At 33.4% G+C, this 19607-nt stretch overlaps 1 long non-coding RNA gene across 4 annotated transcripts in view; it reads right to left on the bottom strand.

Moving 5' to 3' along the window:
• LOC120353267 overlaps nucleotides 1-19607 on the bottom strand; it is a 54805-nt gene that overhangs the window by 22217 nt on the left and 12981 nt on the right. For 3 of the 4 annotated variants that reach the window (XR_005572259.1, XR_005572258.1, XR_005572257.1), the window contains exon 2: nucleotides 8446-8741. This is a non-coding gene — a long non-coding RNA (uncharacterized LOC120353267). Of the gene's footprint in view, nucleotides 1-3569; nucleotides 3589-8445; nucleotides 8742-19607 lie in introns of those variants that run through there. The other variant, XR_005572260.1, reaches the window with a different exon arrangement.

The following is a 19607-nucleotide window of genomic DNA, read 5'->3' as shown; positions in this document are numbered from 1 at the left end:
TCCATGCATTTGTTTTATTTTCTGTAGTTTCAGTTTTTGTGTTTCTTTCTCGGTTCTCTGTTGCAATTATTGCGTCACTCTTTAAAGTTACCTTATTCATACAATGCATGGAACGTTTATAAAATGATTCATGATTCGAAATTACAAATAAGAGTAAAATTCATATTTTTTGCTAAGAACAACACCCATTTTAGCCATGGTTCTTCTTTAGTTTAGAGAGAAAGAAGAGAGAGAGAGAGAGAGAGAGAGAAAGAGAGGGAGGATAGAGAGAGAGGGGGAGAAAGAAAAAGAGAGAGAATATGCCTTTATGGCGGAGTTGGGACTCCAGGTCCTCTCTGCCACACAACCCTTTACATAAAAAATTACAAATAAATTTATACAAAATAAAATAAGATAATATTTGATCAATTCAAACTATTTATGTCTACAACAAGATTTAGATTCATGTGCATCAATGTCACAATGTATGTATTGGATATTGGAATCCAGTTTGATACATGCGGTTTTGATATGTGGAACTTAAGCTTTCATTTGAAAAGGGCTAGGAAATGACATAAACTTAAAAAGTTCAGGATATCAGCAAATTCATGAACAAATAGAAATAGATCTTTCCAGATGTTCAATATTATCTTCCATACTTAATAATACCACTATATTACTGTACGTAATAAGAGAAAAATGTCAGAACATCGTTCCAGAAAAAATAAACAAGAATCGTTTCGTCCAATATTCTTTAAGACTTGATAGAGAAAGGAGAAGTTGTGATGAGAAAGGAGAATGTCTTCATGATATTTGCATCCTGTCCTGTTAAGTATCTACAAAATTTTTGACAATATGTTTGAATCCTACTCGTATTTATTCTATTGTTTGCTTCTTTATTCTAATGGAAGAATGGGAGATAGATTATATAGATTGATTTTTTAGTCCTCTCACTCTATTTGAGTGTGTGGTAATTCACTTTTAATAGAGGTTTTTCCACACGGAGTTTTAGCCCTACTCAATCGGTACAGGCTACACACGGCAATCGGCAGTGCGAGTTGATTATCCTCGAGCAGTGTAACATTTCGCGAAGCTCCCAAATTCTAGGGGTGGACATTTTGAGCATATTCTTCAATAATGTCCAGTAACTAAGAAATGAGTAGCAAAATATGATATTTCCCTTATATATAACATCTATACATTCGTATTACAACTGAATCTCCGTTCAATAGAAGGATGAAAAAGTGGGTAAGAGGACTAAAAAATCACCATGTAGCATTAATTAAAAAACTGGGGAAATATAGTTCCATGAACAGTATATATGAACACTAATTCTAGGCCTATACATAATGATCCTCGAGTTATACGAGTAATATACACATACTTTGCAAAAGTATTTCTGTAACTTTGATGCATGAATAGCTAATTTACAAGTTTTCACTATCGCAAGCGACAACAAATAAGCGAAAGTGGCGTTGCCAAGCGATTTTAAACGCCATAATTTTGCAGCAGCCTCCATGACTCCAGTTGCCTCAAAAGCCGCTTGCATAAAGGATAGAGGAGGAGGAATAAGATGATGGAGATGGAGAAGCAAGAATCGGTCATTCACCTGGCTTTCATTGGCCTTGGCAGTGACACACTGAATACATTCTCACTCTCGATTCTCTCACTCTATCGCTTCTTAACTTTTATTCTCTTGTTTCTTTTATTGTTTTTGATTTGCATTTTTGAAAATTTGGACTGCCACTGGTCCAAGCACACCTGCAGCTAACTGCGTAGTGAGTTCAGTCCCAAGACTTGAATTAAGTATTTTCGAACCAGGGATATTTGTCATGGAAATTTATAACGTCTATTGACTACGAGCTGTAAAATGCCCACACGCTAGACAAGCATTTGCCTGCATCAGCTGGTGTGTTAATGTTGGAAATTGATCATGCAAACATGATACCTATGAGATACAATACCAATAAATTCAAATCTACACTTATAAAATTCGGAGCTCACTGGCTCAAGGATAGTATATAGTCTATACACTATTCTTGTCACTGACTGACTCGCGCTCACATTCACTCACTGATCAGCACGTTTTCTGAACTGCACTTTTTGCAACCACTGGATGGATTGCAACAAAACTTTAAAAGTAGCTTTCTGATAGGTCCTAGGTGATCACTAAGAAATCTTTCGACTGTATTAAAAATTCTTTTTTCCTACAGTTACGTTGAAAAGTGGCCATTGCTGCACTGATTACAGAACGCAAAGAATCACTTTTCCGCTCTAGTGCGGGAAAAATTTTTCTGCACTCCAGATTTGCAACATGACAACGCAAAATACTTAGTAGGTTATATGGAGCAACAGTGCAGCAAAATCAAAATGAAGTTGGTAACAGTGACTGCTGTGGCTGCTATAGTGAGCAGAGGTGCAACCAAGCACAACGCGCTAATTATTACTATTATATATTATATCGAGGACAGCAACAGCACAGTGCCACCACAGCACACACCACACAGCCGCCTCGCCATTCAAACACTACTAAGTTATTTGATGGATTTCAGGCAATTTTACCCATAATTACCCACTTTTCATATTCAATGGTAACTGTAGGAAAAACTTAATGTGAAATACGTGCGCAAAGTTCCTCTGCTGCACTCAAGAAACCATTCGTAAACGTTTCTTTCGGTGCAGCAAACTGTCACTTTGCGCACTAGTTGCACAAATAACTATTAGCATGTATATTCTTCTTCTTTCAATCTTTCTCAATGGAAATTTCTAATCTTTTGAATACAGGTTTAGATGCTGAAACTTTAACTTACTGAGTAAGATTATGCGAGAATGGTGCTCATCCTGAAGCTTTGGCAACTGTCATCAAGGAAATGAAAAAGGAAGTCGAATCAAACACAATCAAGAAAACGGACTCGACCGAGGGGAAAAAAGGATCTCTTTATAATAATTTAGAAGGTATATAGAAGGTCCTGTCCTACGATTTATACATTCCTATGTCCTATGGGAAATGTCCTATGATATGATATTATTATACATTCATGCATTTATTGATTGAAAATACACAATTATTAATTAAAATAATTGGAGGAGGACCAACAGTCGCCGACGCAGACCAAAACTATTCCTCTCCCGAATTTCGATTCTCTAGTAAAGTATTTAATAACGCTGATTTCTATGACAAAAAGATTGATTGAGTGTTACTCTTCTATTATTCATCTTTTCATTATATCATTACGTCTAATGCCTGAGATAAATTTGACCAAATTAATTACACAATCATAGAGCTGAGTCTTCATTTTTAACAACATTCTGACCAACTTTGAATAGTTTTGAGACTGATTATTTGCAGTTGGGATTTCAATGGGAAACTTTTTAATCTGAATATGCAATTTCAAATTACATTACTCAGTTCAGATGGATACTGGATCAAATTCTTGCCAATCTCAATGTGAAGAGTCATCAGAAAATATTTGAATGTTTATTGTTTGCTGATTTAAATTTAGGGCACCAAGTCACTTCTAAAGATGATTTTTGACCTTGACAGACAACATGCTCTTTATGAGACGCCAAATTGTTACATTCGATTCAAGTGGAAATTGAGCATCCAGGCTGCAATAAAAACAATGAGAGAAATTGAAAATTGTGAATCTTTCCATAAAGCAATTCAATATGTTTAGAGATCACCTCGATTTGAAATCACAAGAGTTGAGCCCATAGACAGGTAGATGAGGAGGCTTGTAGACAAAGTCTCAAGATAATTATTATTAGTTAAAGAAATACATTTTTTGTGAAATCTTGTTATTCACTCCTATAGGAGTTTGTAACGTATCAAAATCTGATGGGTAAATAAAATCCCTTTTTGAAAGAAATTTATAGGTCTGAAGTGGAATAATAGTCTAGCATCGCCAAATGCGATAACATTTTTTAAAGATTAGATAATATCAGGTATCATGGCTAAATTTAAAACGGCCGAATAGAAATAGAAACAATTTGCTACTTATATAATATTATATAAAGTATTCAAAATTTGAGGTTAGGTGTAAAATATCTATTGATCGGCGACATAATGATCGATTGAGTCGCATAACGTAAAATCTAGCCAGACACCTTGGCAGAAATTTATTGTAACTAAATGGTATGCAACTAGAGGAACCAAAAAAGCACATGGCTAATTGTTATAAAGTGAGAAACAACCTATAAACATTAGAAAATTGTATTGCATGTAAAAAATGTACTAAAACCCCAAAATAAAAATAAATTAATGTATTAAGGAAGTAGGAGGTTCGTAGGCGCATGTATACTGTAACAAATTTGCATGAACCAATCAAATGGTAGTAATCGATGGGCGGCAATAGTGAGCCAATTCAAATGTAGGGTATTATATAATTCAAATGTAAAATATATATTTCTAAAAATGATAAGATTTTGTAAATGTTTACTGTTCAGTTTATGTTATGGATATGGCATGAAGACACATAAAATATCAGATAGGTAATATAAGTAATATTTTAATAGATTGGCACGAACTATTTGAACCTTTAAATGGCGTAGTAGCAAATTATTCAAATTTTATGTAAAATTGTGAAAAAAAAGTAGAACTTGCCCACTTGCCTGCCAACCACTACCATGGAATGTCACCAAAAATTTGTAGAGCACAATACCCTTCAATGTACATTTTAAAGACTTAAAGTTTTAATCTAATTATCAATTTCTATAAGACTTTGTGATGCTGTTTTAAAGCAAAAGTCATGCAAATATTTATTTAATCCCTTGGAAGAGACGACTTCAGCTACCAACAATCCAGGACCACCAGGAATTCCGGATCGTCGCCGACAACTTATAAAAATTCAGCACGTGAGTGAAAAATAGTTGAAATAAGAATAGGGCGCCCTCAGTGCTTCGAGTGAAATAAAATAAAAGCTAGCTCGTCGGAAAGGTTTTAAATATTAAGAAATTAATACAAAAAACTTGCGCAAGTCTTAAAAGGGTATAAGAAATATTTTATCGAATAGGAATGAATCAATTCATATATCAAAGTACATCAATTAAGAGAATATAAGTTCTAAGCTTGTAATGCTAACATTCATCCAATCATTCATTTTATAATACAATTTGTAATAATATAATGTAGCTCTGGTGCATCAGGTGCTCTTACATCAGGTGCCGAACTTTACACCCTGAGAAATATATTTATTATTGAGAAATTTATTGGAAACTATAGAAATTAATATATATATAATTATTGATTTATCAATTTATCATTCTCTGATTTGGGAAATAATATGTAAAGTAGGATTATCCAAATCGACAAGCAACAGCAAGTTGATATCAAAGCTGCATGCAAATAAATGCATATGATCAATGAATTGAAAAGCACATGGTAAAGTTTCGTGCTATAGAACTGAAAAATAGTACTGATCTGTGAAATTTATTTGATTTCGTTCTTGTTTCATTGTATATTTTGTTGCTCTATTTATTTTCTATATTGACCTGATCTTTTAAAATTATTCATCTAATATATGTATCAAATTTTTTATGGTGTACCATTCATTTTTACTCCCCAATACCATAGAGTATAAATCTTATATTATATATATATATATAATATATATATATATATTATATATATAATATATATATATAATATATATATATAATATATATATATATATATATTTGTTAATAATCAGTATTAAATTATTGCGAGAGCTCCTGTATGAGCCTATTAAGATTTTTAACGAAATTGTATCCTAGAAAACCACGACCAGATTTTATAGTTTTTAATTCTCATGCTCTGCCGGCCGATTGACGCCAAGCCGAGGCAAATCGTTATTCATTATAAAAAATAACGTCAGAAGTTACAAGCTTAGAACTTAAGGCTTGAATTTCTCCCCTGATGAAACAAAATTCTATAAAAAAGCAGGTGAAAAATAATCTCAATCTGAATTGGAACTCTTGAACGTCTCCTGTCTTTAACGCCAATTTGAACGTTTAACGTGGATGGTTGAACACTGGTAAAAATTGAAACTCCAATAGTTGATTTTTTTTAAATTGATCAATGGTTGTCCAGCAACCGATCTCTCATTCTATCGTGAACTAATAAACGAATATTGTAGATCCATTAAAATTCAAGTTCATTTATCAGTTCAAATCCAGATTCCTTCTTTTGGTTTGATTGACAAATATATATTTTTGACAGTCCTTTCTGATGATAAATTCGTAGTTAAATTAAAGGTATGAAGTGAGTAGTGACTAGAGATCAAGCTTCCTACTAAGAAGTTTCAAGACACTAATAATTCGCAATAATAAGATGTGGGTCGGGCTTAGCGCTGAAGGCCGAGTTTATCAACACAAAAAGATGTGTTGAATAAAGTGATTGAGACAAAAGATTATGACGCTACTGCTCACATTTAAAATACGGTGAAACAAAACAAGTTTCGAGCTCCAATAAGGGCCTACAACGTATCTCGTGACCAACATTATTAGGATAATTATAATTTCGGGCACACCTCTGCATCACTTACAAGTTTACAGGTGGGAGGATGGCGTGTGTAGCTCTGGTGAGAGAGAGTGAGAGAGTAAAATAGAGGCAGTGATAGAAGAGAGGTAGATAGAGAGAAACGACCTTGACCGCCAAAAATCACTGCCAAACTTGTGGATAGCCTTGTTAGTTTTGGGAGAGCGGGAGGGGATCTTGGGACCAGGAGTTTCGCACAGTTGAAATCATCGTCATCATCATCAATGTCATACACGTAACCTTCTATTTGCTAAAAATATTCGCTAACATTGCGCAAATTGCGAGAATTTTACTTTCGTTTCAATTATTACTGTGGCGGAAGTTTTGTACATTTGCTAGCGTGTAACTGTTCAAGTAAGCTACTGTTGAAAGTTGAAAGAATTATTTGACAAAGTTTGAATTCACCTACCAGACTTAAAAAGTAGCAAATAAAATGGAAATTTCAAAGTTTCCTTCCTCTAAAACCCGTAAGAAAAGTAATAAAGAGTTGTAATAACTTATTAATATATTTAAGTTGGTATTTCTATTTTCATCTTCCTTGGTTTTTAAACACTCTATTTTATTTTTTGTAGCATAAATAGCACAAATCATCACTCCTTACTTGCATAGAAAATATATAGTAAAAGTAAAATGATCGGAGATGTATTCTTCTTCGTATTGAAAAATCATTACCTCAACTTCGACGAAGATAATTATTATAATGATACATGTTACAGATATAATTTTCATAATAGTATTACTGTTTAAGTATAAATACAGTAAAGAATTTGTTAGTGTATAGCTTGAATGTCATCGAATGAGTTTTAAGAGATTTTGAAATGTCCAAAGAATGAATGAGCTCTACTGTTTAAATATGTTCAACGCTGAACACTGACATCTCAAATGCAAGATTCTGGGATTGATAAGTTGAATTCAAATTAGTCAAGGGTTGATGAATTTCAACTTTGATTTTTATTTCAAATCATGAGTGTGGATATTGTTTAAAAAATTTCAATACCTGAAGGCACCGGAGAAACTTCATCGTTGTCATAAAACATGAACATTACACTTTTTACACAAGAAATACAGTATGCAACTTCGTTTTGGAAAATGAAATATACAACATAGATTTAAAAACCATCATGAAATTAGTATAATAATTATGTCTTGGCAATAATATTTATTTCTGTAAATTGAACATGATGTTTTCAGCATTATTATTAAGCTGATAAGACATTAATTGAAATGACATTCATTATCTCGTACATGCTAAGTTTTGTTTTACTAAGAATAGGTTGAAATTGCATCCACTCTTAGCTTAACTATTATTTATCATTGATTAACAAGAAACATCCTTACATCTACAAAACAAACAGTTTGTCTTCAATTTCTTGTTTTAATTATGCTACTTATTGTTTTGATCATTTGCCTGTTTATAACTGTTCATATGTTCATATGTGTTGACAACTGTTGTTTCTTGACTTGTTTCTTTGTCAACATGCCTATGTCACCTGTTTATGTTATTCAATCATTGTTATTATTATCGTTATTCATAGATGAATTAACTTGTCTACGTCTGTGATCAACAAATCTACAAGAAGAATTTCCAAAACCCTGGATATAATAATAATCAAGACAAAGTGACAAACTAGTATTGGAATGAATTTTGATTGATCATAAGCATAGAATAAAACAATCTTATGTTTTATAATAACGTATTCCATTAGGGCTACTTGACTTGTTAGTTAAAATATAATTCCATAGTACCATTTTTTAAACAACTCCTTTTATATAAAATACAAAAACAACTAGTTTCGGATGTACAATCCATTTTCAAGTTTCTCTTCTTAAAATAAAACTTATGTTTTGTACAAGTTCTCTCTGTCACAATGAAACAACCTTTCACAGTAGGCTAATTGAAACTTCGACAAAATACTAATACTATAATCATCAAGTGAGCAATTTATTACCTGTAATCATCTGGTTACTTGCTGCAGTGATTATAAGTGATTCACAATCACTAGAGATAGTGACTAGTGAAATTGCAATCTGTAATGGCGGCGGGTGGGAGCTCTGAGATTGGTAGGTTTCACCTTCTCTGTTGGCCCAGTTGTTGCGCATCGAGGGAAAGTGGTGTAGAGTGTAGACTACATCATCAGATGAAAACGAGCGTATCAATGATTGTACAAGAAATGCAGAAAAGTCAGCTGGCTAGCTTGCACTTTCTGTGACCTACATTGCCGTCACGAATGCCTCTCCTCCACCTCTGCCGAACAAAGCTCAATATTAGTGAAAATAATAACGAGAGAATGAAGATAAGTATAAATATAAAGTATAAAAAATGTATCTTCTATAAATTTCCAGGATATTAAACAACAATATCTCATTGAATCTTCTAGATTTACCCATTTTACAGATGCATTTGACTTCTTTCGCTTCTGCCTAGAATCAATCAAGTAAGCGTTTGCTTTTTTATTTTCAGAATTTTTCACTCTCATTGAAGATCCAGAACGCACCAGAAATCATGCAGGGTTTCCTTTGGAGGGCGCTGGAGAACTCCTTTCATGATGTACAGTGCATGAAGATATATCGTTCTAAAGTTGAAAAAACGCTCTAAATTTCATAGATTTAAAATTTCTCTGTATCTCTTGCACAAAAAAAGTTAAAATGGAATGAAATTTGAACAATTTAGTAGAAAAGTTTTTTGGGCTTTTGAAGGTTATAACTAAGAACATAATGCGTTTTGGACGGAAATTTTATATAACATAAATTATTGTAGAGGAAGATGTTTAAAATGTTTTCGTCTGAAAAAATCTGGTGTGGCGCAAACACACAACTTTCCTTGCCGTTATGAAAATTGATCACCTGACGCTACGGTAGTGTTCCCGCGCATCTCAAGTCTACTATTCAAAGATTAGAGCCAGCTGGTGACAGGGTAATAACGCTGGAGACACACGAGGTCTGCTATCTCTTCATAGTGAATCATTCAATAGAATCAACAGTTGCCAATAGTTTGCAATTAGATAATCACATTTTCTCGACTTTCGAGTTTATTTTTAATTTTAGGTGAAAATGTTACTGAATATTAATTGTAGAAATTCTCATGCTCAATCTATTCGACACGAAATTTTTTGTTTAAATTGTACCTGAAGCTTGATAATTAAGAATCTAAAATCAAACTTTGCATAGATAGGGCGGAACTCCTGAAATTTTTACAGATATGGGACTTGTGGCAGTTGATAGAGCTTATCGATCACTATTTCAGGTATAACTTTAATCAAAATCGTTGGAGCCGTTTTCGAAATATCGCGAAAAACCCTGTTTTTGACAACATTTTCGCCATTTTAGCTGCCATAAGAATCGCATTTGATCGAAATTGTTCGTGTCGGATCCTTATATTGTAAGGACCTTACGTTCAAATTTCAAGTCATTCCGTTAATTGGGAGATGAGATATCGTACACACACACACAACACACACACACACACACACACACACACACACACACACACACACACACATACACATACAGACCAATACCCAAAAACCACTTTTTTGGACTCAGGGGACCTTGAAACGTATAGAAATTTAGAAATTGGGGTACCTCAATTTTTTCGGAAAGCAATACTTTCCTTACCTATGGTAATAGGGCAAGGAATTTAAAAACGGTTGAATATTTTAAACGGTTATTGAAATACAAGCGATATAGCAAAACCCTGAAAATTTTGGCAGCCATCTTGTTCCCGAGGTGTTTGCCTGTGATTTCGACTTATCATCATCACGATTCTTATTATGCCAGACCTAATGAAGAAATTGAGACATCTTCAACGGCTGTTACTCAAAAATGACCACGGAATGACATTTGCGCCCGAACTAAGATAAATTTAATTGAATATTTCATTTACCAACAAAATATTAAAATGTTTTTGTCCGAAACTCATCTATATCTTTCGAGTTTGTTCATGTTTGTCTATCTCTAATTTTTGTCTCTTTAATCAATTAAGTAATGGTTCTTATTTGGAGGAAATTCCATGAGTTGCCATTGTAAAACTACTAAACACCAAACTTACATTGTTAATTGCATATCTCTCATTAATTCAGATTGTAAATGATAGAAAATTATTATTTTTCCTTCTGTTAAAATTGCAAGGTTGAGGAACCTCTGGAAGGAATATAGGCCAAGATTGCAGGAGGTATAGTACCTCTTACTACTTACTACACTGCATTGCTATTCCCTTCATTGATTGATACGGTGACAATCTGTAGATCCATATACTTCGTCTTATTGCATAATTAATTGAAGAAGAGTTCAAAGTTCAATATGAAATGAAATTAATAATTTTTCAAAAGTTTTTCTGTCCCCCTAATTATTCATTCGTGACTGAATAAGCAACACAACAGTGCTAAAAATTTAAAATTTCAAGTGGAAGTATTCCATTTTTTATCAAACTCTACTGGAAAATTTGAATGTGCGAAAGAAAACATTGAAACTATAAAACATTAGTGACTATAAAAACATTAAAATAATCATTATATCAATACAATGTGCAAAATCTAATCTAAAACCTAACCTGATTTATTATAATGTTTCTAAGTAGAATATTAGAATGAGTCTCAAAATTCATAACTTTTTTATTGATTTGTGCGTTATTTCTCAATAGAGAACTCCGTGAACACTATACTCACTATACTGTACAGTGAAGTCAGAATTCAAAGCTCTCCATGTTACAAATACATCTCGTGTCTTATCTACTTCTCTCTCTCTCTTCACTGACTTTATCTAATACTACTTGGCAGCTGAAACTTGTCGCATCTGAAAGGTCAGAAGTCATTCATGACACTCATCATAGAATTTAGATCTGAATTTTAAGGTTTGTTCAACGTAACCAAGGTCGTCCTTCTTTCAGTCGCATTTTTATTACTTTTTGAAACAGATTCCTTACTTATGCTATAATTCAGTAGAATGAGTATTAGTACATGCTTCACATCGTTCTTGTAAAAGATCGTTTCCCATATTTTACAAATTTTATATATTGTGTTCAGGAGTTACCATTGATGAAATACGTCCAGACATAAACGGAATATGAATGTGCACTTTGTAACGACCTTGATCAAATCACCTTAAACTTATGATTTACAGTCAATGGACCACCTATCAGTCTGAATATTTCAATCTTGAAAACAGTTCCTGCTAGAAGCTAGAATATATTATCAGCTTGGTTTTGTTGAGACATAAATGGCAACTAAGAAATCTGTGCCATGAATTCAAATTTATTTCAAAATTGGTTATCAACGTTTGACTAACTTGCTATTGCTCAGGCAGAGCAACGCGAAGGACTATATTGCTGACTATATGAATGATAATATGTTTATAGAAAAGTGGTCTATGAGTTTCAAAATGTATCTCACACTGTGAAATTTCATGAATATTCTCAATTTTGATTTACTTCATGTATAAGCTAATAGGCTATTTGTTTATTTTGCATATATGATTGGAATCATACCAGATCACCTTATAAAAAATGTCTATTATATGTTTCTTCTACAGTGATATTTTATTTAACAGAAGTCAAGCTTCTGAATAGAAATTTTACCTGTATGTGTGTTGTTTACATAATATATAATAATATAGTAGTGCTAGTTTTATCTAGCCATGTTATCCTCAGTTCATCACAGTTTAGCCACATTCCCCAGTTTATAATACTGAACTATCTCATCTACATATTATTTTTCCTACAGTTACGTTGAAAAGTGGCCATTGCTGCACTGATTACAGAACGCAAAGAATCACTTTTCCGCTCTAGTGCGGGAAAAATTTTTCTGCACTCCAGATTTGCAACATGGCAACGCAAAATACTTAGTAGGTTATATGGAGCAACAGTGCAGCAAAATCAAAATGAAGTTGGTAACAGTGACTGCTGTGGCTGCTATAGTGAGCAGAGGTGCAACCAAGCACAACGCGCTAATTATTATTCATTATATATTATAACCAAGGACAACGAGGACTTTAGGATTTTAGGATTAAGGTTTTTATCAATAATAAAATTACACAGAAAAACATTTGATGCATTTCAGGCAATTTTACCCATAATTACCCACTTTTCATATTCAATGGTAACTGTAGGAAAAACTTAATGTGAAATACGTGCGCAAAGTTCCTCTGCTGCACTCAAGAAACCATTCCGCCCTCGCCTATGGCTCGGGCGTAAACGTTTCTTTCGGTGCAGCAAACTGTCACTTTGCGCACTAGTTGCACAAATAACTATTATAGTATTATTGCTACTGGATTACTATTTCAGGCCTAATACTATTATTACATCTACCTCAAGTGAAACTGACAGTGAAAGATAATGATAGTTCAATGTGAAAGCACATGTAACAGAATAGGCCTACATGCATTAAAGCAATGAGAGTGAGTTTTGTGGGCGGCAAAATTGAATTAATCGCTTTTTGAGTAAGTCGGTCATCAAGTTACTATACATCGGTCATGTTATTGTTTGGTTAGAGCAATCTAGTTATCTTGGGTTCGACTCCCATCGGCTTTCTAAACAATCGACTTACATAATCAGAGCAGCGAAGGACTCATAATTCAATTATTCAGAGCCTGGGCCTTGAGCTTCAATTATCCGAAAATTAATTCATCAATTAAATATAACACGTGCTTTAATCCCAGCTTGGTTCAGTTAACTGTAGTGCACTTAGTCTGACTCTGATTCATTATTATATCTGAATCATTCAGCTTGTCTGAGTGGGGCATGGAATAGTATATTTCGCACCTAGGGCCGAAAATGAGACTTTTCTGGCTCGAATCGGTTTTCAAGTCCGAGGCCGTAGGCCGAGGACTAGAAAAGATTGAGAGCCGGAAAAACATTTTTGCCCATGGTGAGAACGTTATTTTTCGCCACACAGAAAAATAAACAATATATATATATATAATATATATATATATATATATATATATATATATATATATATATATATATATATATATATTATATATATATATATATATATATATATATGACAATAATTGTCTATTATAAGCACTTTCGAAAGCAAAAGTGGAAGGTCATAGCTCTAGCAAATCTGAGGTAATTTGAATATCAGGAAATTGTCCAAGTATTTTTATTTTTTATTCTGATTTGTCTAAATAACCTAAAAGATTATGTTCAATTATGTAAGAGGTTGAGTTTATAATTTTTATTCTTCCAATGACAATAAGATGATATTATTATAAATGTTTTAATTATTGAATGATAAACACAAATAATAAAAAGTTTTTGATCAGCTGTTTTAGCACACTTGAAATTTGGCCAATCTGAATGTCAACGGAAGTTTAGGTTAGAAGTTCTATCCTACTCTGAAAATCGAATTATTTGAATAGTTTATAATATATATCTTATCTGTATTTTATTCATCCAAATAAAATGATAGTATATTATTGCAGAATACTTCATTGAATTCTAGAAGCATAAAATGATTCCGTTTATCCTCCATGTTCCGTGATAAACGCAGTAGCCTACTAGGAGGTTTGAGGTTAGATTCTATTATACTCTGAAAATTGAATTTGAATAGTTTATAATATCTTATTTGTATTTCATTCATCCAAATAAAATGATAGTATCTTATTGCAAAATACTTTATTCAATTCTAGAAGCATAAACTGATTCCGTTTCATAAACTATTTTGTAAACACGTTCACAACAAATCAGAATCAGCTGATTTCAAGGTTATTTTACAGCCCTAGGGCCGTAAATATTTTACCGGCCTGGTCAGAAAACAATCACTTTCGGCCTCCATATGACGCACGTAAACCAGGCTCATTACATCCAAGTGGGGCGAAAAAGTATTTTCCTACAGTTACGTTGAAAAGTGGCCATTGCTGCACTGATTACAGAACGCAAAGAATCACTTTTCCGCTCTAGTGCGGGAAAAATTTTTCTGCACTCCAGATTTGCAACATGGCAACGCAAAATACTTAGTAGGTTATATGGAGCAACAGTGCAGCAAAATCAAAATGAAGTTGGTAACAGTGACTGCTGTGGCTGCTATAGTGAGCAGAGGTGCAACGAAGCACAACGCGCTAATTATTAGTAAATATATTATAATCAAGGACAACATTTTTATTCAATTTGACAATAAATTAAGGTTTTTATCAATAATAAAATTACACAGAAAACCATTTGATGCATTTCAGGCAATTTTACCCATAATTACCCACTTTTCATATTCATGGTAACTGTAGGAAAAACTTAATGTGAAATACGTGCGCAAAGTACCTCTGCTGCACTCAAGAAACCATTCCGCCCTCGCCTACAGCTCGGGCGTAAACGTTTCTTTCGGTGCAGCAAACTGTCACTTTGCGCACTAGTTGCACAAATAACTATTATATGAAGTTTGCTATCAAAGCATATGATGGACGTATAGCATATCATTTCGGACTTTCAAAATAATATTATCTAAATTTGGGAGAGAAATAGTACAAGGAGTATCCTTAGTTTTTTTCTCCCATTCAGTGCTTTCTTGTAAAAATTAGAATAATAAATAAATAAAAATAAAAAATAAAAATGGTATTGTTTTTTCAACTGAAGAATCATTACTGTAATTATTGGGGTTATCATTCTAGCAAAGGTTCTTCCTTCTTCAATTTCTATTCATATTTTGAACTCCTCAATAAATCTCAAAAAGTTTCAAGTAATTTTTTGTATCGAAAATTCAATGTGTACTGTATTAGAAATATTTTAATCTAGTCACATATTCCTCATAAAAATCCACAATCCTTATCAAAATAATTAATAAATTGGTCAAACATGATTGGTCATATTTTTAAAATAATTTCAAAAATGAATTGATATGGATGAATTTGAGATTGAATGTCCGTGATGGCAAATTATTAGCAAATTGGCGGCGTTGTGGGAGTGATACAGTAATATGATAAATCACAGGTGCGGATTGCTTTAGCCAAAATAACGTACTTGAAACGGCCGAGTCTAAATAGGTTTTCGTGAATATTTTCAACTTATCACCTACTTCTATATGTGCTAAAGCCAGAGGTCATACTGTCCTCAGATTCTCAAAAAACTAACACTCTTTGTAAATTGGCTAGGAAAAATTAAAACAGCAAAACCGCTAGCGTGTGAGGCCAAGACGCTCTCGTGTATTAACTTTCAGCAAATGTATTTGCAAATTTTGGCATCAGGTCTTGAGGCCACTTGCCAGATTCAATACATTGACCCGCTAAAGAAGCCTTGTAAACGATTGGTGTTCTATAGAGAGCTGGTATCGTATTTATTTTTATTTTGTTAAAAATTGTCTCCGTCTTGGCATTGAAATTATAACTACAGTACTTTGTTAATTCTACCTACTTCTTTTTTCATATCTTCCTTGAATACTCTGTGATTCAGAAACTCATCAATCACTAATGTTATGTTCATGTCTGTTTCAATTCTCTAATTTCCAAGTTTTTTACTGTGAGTTATCCATTTGAATATGAACAGAACTGCTCTCAACAAACTGTACAGTTTTCCTTGAATTGAGAAATAGATATTGTGAGAAATGGCAGATAGCAAAAAACTAGGGGAAAATCTATTTTCGAAGTAACCCATGTAACTACTTCTTCAATTATGTACAAACATAATTCAGTTATAACTTCATCTCTTCTGTTGAACGTGCATGATTGGCGCAGATATTATAGAATTTAGAATATAGAATTACATTTTATACTCTCTGGACTGGCCAAGGTTTACCACAAACCATACGAATGCTATGATTCACTCCATATTCTTTATTTTCTCTTGTTTCGAGATATATTCAAATGTGGGGGTAAATTTATGGAGAAATCCCCGTACTTACAAGTAAACTGGCATTTACACTTTTCTACAGTACACCATAGAAAAGTAGAATAGACTTCAACCAATAATAGTATTTAATAACTGCATTCAGGTATTCTCTTGTACAGTCTAAATTATACTTCCAAACTATCAATACCCAACTGTTTACCTTTTCAAGAGAGTATTGTTATTCTTCAAGATTTCGGGGAACATTAAGATTATATCCATTGGTTTCTTCTTTGTATTCTGTCTCGCATGTCCACAATCTCTATCCCAATCAATTAAATGCTCTTATTTTTCTCTTCATTTGTAGTTATGGCAAAATATTCCGTTTAAAACTTTGTTAGCCTGTAATTATACTTTTTATACTGGGTGCATTAATCATAATCTGATGAGAAATAATTTTGTAAGCAGAGTCGGCCTTTCAGAAGTGTCTAATCCATATTCGCACGCTCGCGATTTCAATCTCATGGTCGCACCGATTATAAAAATAAAAAATCGCAAATGAAAAAATTTGCAAAGCTGTAACTACGAACGATGGGCAAGGATGGAAATAGACGATTCGACGTTGGGCGAGTTTAAGGGGGGAAGGGGGGATTTGACACTGGCATTGACTCGGCTTCGTCAGGCCACCTCACCTTGGCAGTCAAGAAATAAGGTCAACGGGTTTTTAAGAACAGCAAAAACAATAATATCTGCAGACATCGCACGTCTTTGTTATTGTTCGTATGTAATGAATACGCCAAGTGTTCATCAAGTGAAAATGGCCGAATTGACTGAGCACGTGATAACGTAATGGAGTTCAAACTGGAGCGAAAGTTGATCAAGCTTTGGAGTTTTGGAGAGTCAAATTACATGTCGCTTCAGACTTCACTTGTATCTGATCATCCTTTTGTGAAATATACTGGAGTATTATTTTTAGCGTAAATATCAAATTTAACCCTGAACTGAATATGAAAAATATCCCTCTCTACCAAATATATTGACTGCTTGTTCACTGATAAACGGTTTATCTATTTTATTCAAAATTTGCTCGTTTATCTGAGTATTGAAGAGTGTAAATTGTATTTTGAAAAGTGGAAGTGACATAACCAACATTTTGATTTGGACAGTATAGTATAAATTGGAAATGGGACAGTTTTGGGCATGAGCCTGTTGTGCCTTTCCTCATGTTAAGTATTTGTACACAATGTGATAAATAAATGCACATTGAAGCAAGTTCATGAAATTAAACCATGAACTGGTTTACTTTTCAATAATATGCGTATTTATTAGTAATACTATTTATAGTATTTATTCATTCTATGTTTTAAACTAAGAAATTAAGTGATATTCGCATAAATTTATTATTTATTAATTTTACCAAGATTTAGGTAGCACAGGGTTCTTTGATCAGTTGATCATTCGCCGCTGCCCATTTCTCTCCGAAAATGTCTACCATTGCAAGTGTGCTTTCAATTACCGGTTCTCGTTCCTCAGGAACCCCTGTGAGGACTCAAAATGGTAATTAACATTTGCATTTGTCATATTCAAAAGAATACTTTTGATTCAGAACTTTATTAGTATCTTAGTCCATTGTTTGTAGACCAAGTGGTCTTACTGTAAATGGGATGATTGATGATTTGATCATTTGTCCCATTGTAACTGGGACAATGTTGATTTGAATCAACATTGATCAGAAAAATATGGATTAGTCATAATATTCACAGAAATGTAATCTCATCACTAGTTGGTTTTAAAAACAAAGGATCGATTGTCAGTATTGTGTTTCTGAGGAGGGATGTAATTCACAGCTAGAAGACGAGATAAAGCAACAAACTGATAAATTAAAATGAATAAATGAATGAGATTTGAGCTTCTTTTGTGAGGAGAGGGGAGAAAGTGATCTCTAGGTCATGCGTAGGAGTGCATAATTTTCTGAGTTTCAGATATTACATAACAATAATAGTTCATACATTCCTGTACTAACAAAAGTTTTTATTTTTATTTTTCATTCATCTATCATTCAATAAAGAAGAGATAGAGATTTGTTTCTTATTTAAGTTGCTCAATTCCATCTGATGAATGGAGTAGAATGGGATTAACAGAATGTACATCATCCATCATGAATGATTTTATAAACCATTCTGCATACTTTACCATGTACTTACTTTAATTAATCTTTCACTCTAATCTACGGAGTGTTTTATGATAGCATAGAAGTGGGATGGGCTAATGAAAATGAACTTCTTTCACGTAACAGTGATAATATTCATTCGATAATAATTTTTTGTGTAGATACAAGGGGTGATAATGAAAAAAGAAACCGGATAAAAATAGTGTGAGGAGTGGAAGGGGTGTGGGAGTAGGAGAGGGTTGGAACGGGTGCAATTGGAATGAAGAGGGAAAATTAAAAAGAGAGGAAGATGATGATAAAGGCGAAGAAGAAAAAGAAGAAGGAGGCTCAGTGGGTCGAATGTAGTTTTGGTGGTGATGCTCGCTGGCGTGTTTGCGCGTGCGTGAGCGCTGGTGGTAAGAGTGGTTATATCTGTATATTTGGCCTTGTCTCTAGTTTGGCCGTCTATTCTTGCCTACTCTGCTGGCACTGGCAATGGCATCACATAGCCCAAACATTACGTATGAGGGCAGTCGAATTTGACGCTCCTAAATACAGAACAAAAGTGAGCCGATATTCAGAAGCGCACGCAAAATTATCAGGAAATGCATGATTTTCCTGTAAATTTAGGTTAAGCGGCTGTATGGTGGTTTAGGAAAGAAAATGCTGTCGTTTGTTTGTGTTTTTTGCAGTGATATGGCAGTCAACCACTTTGTGGCAACTTTCGACCATCGCTTTACAATCTTCTAATATTGTAAGGTGTATATTTCCTTGAAGTAATGTCATTTATAAGATGGCAGTACTCTTGAAATTGAAATCTTCAGGTTTAAAAAAGAATATTTAGTCATTCATTTATATAATTATTTGTTAATTTTACAGTACAGAAGTTTAGATGGATTGATCTCATTCCACTGGAAATACTGTATTTATCGAATTAAATTTGTGAACAAAATTCCACTTTTCCTTGCTGGAAAAAAATATGATATTCAATGATGGGTCTCTAATTCTTCATTCGTAGTCTTTTGATCTTCTCATTTTCTCCTAGTCTCAATCTCCAAGATTTTCCTAAACGCTCATATTATTTCCTTAGTTACGTGTATTATTTTTTCTCTCCTCTTTATAGCTCTCTTCTCTGATATTAGAATACAGAAGTTATCCTCTCCCTTGCAGTTTTCGAATTACATTTTCAATACCTCTTGACCTTTTCT

This window comes from Nilaparvata lugens, chromosome 10 (assembly GCF_014356525.2).
Source record: "Nilaparvata lugens isolate BPH chromosome 10, ASM1435652v1, whole genome shotgun sequence".
In the NCBI taxonomy this organism is placed as follows: Eukaryota; Metazoa; Arthropoda; class Insecta; order Hemiptera; family Delphacidae; genus Nilaparvata; species Nilaparvata lugens.
This window is presented reverse-complemented; position numbering and strand designations above follow the sequence as displayed.